This window comes from Eimeria mitis, genomic scaffold, assembly GCF_000499745.2.
Source record: "Eimeria mitis Houghton genomic scaffold, Emh_scaff1867, whole genome shotgun sequence".
In the NCBI taxonomy this organism is placed as follows: Eukaryota; Apicomplexa; class Conoidasida; order Eucoccidiorida; family Eimeriidae; genus Eimeria; species Eimeria mitis.
The window spans coordinates 1-393 of record NW_013570189.1 but is presented as its reverse complement, the minus strand read 5'-3'; positions in this window follow the sequence as shown (position 1 = coordinate 393).

The window sequence follows — 393 nt, the reverse complement described above, 5'->3', positions numbered from 1 at the left end:
TGCAGCAGACGCTTGCTGCTGCTGCTGTTGCTGCAGCAGATATCTGTCTATTGGAAGCGCATGCAACAGGAACGGTGCTGGGGGATGCAGCAGAAGCAGCAGCAATTGCTGCTGTCTTTGCTCAGCAGCAGCAGCTCCGCCCATGCCCAAACTGCATGCGCATCCAACAGCAGCAGCAGCAGCAGCAGCAGAAGCAGCAGCAGCAGAAGCGTAGCACCATGCACCCAACTGCAGCAGCAGCAGCAGCAGCAGCAGCAGCAGCAGCAAGTTGCTGCAGCTCCACCGACGCTGACTGGGAGGACATGGTAGTAACAACGCACCAAACCAGCAGCAGCAGCAGCAGCAGCAGCAGCAGCAGCAGCAGCAGGAGCAGCAGCAGCAGCAGCAGCAGCA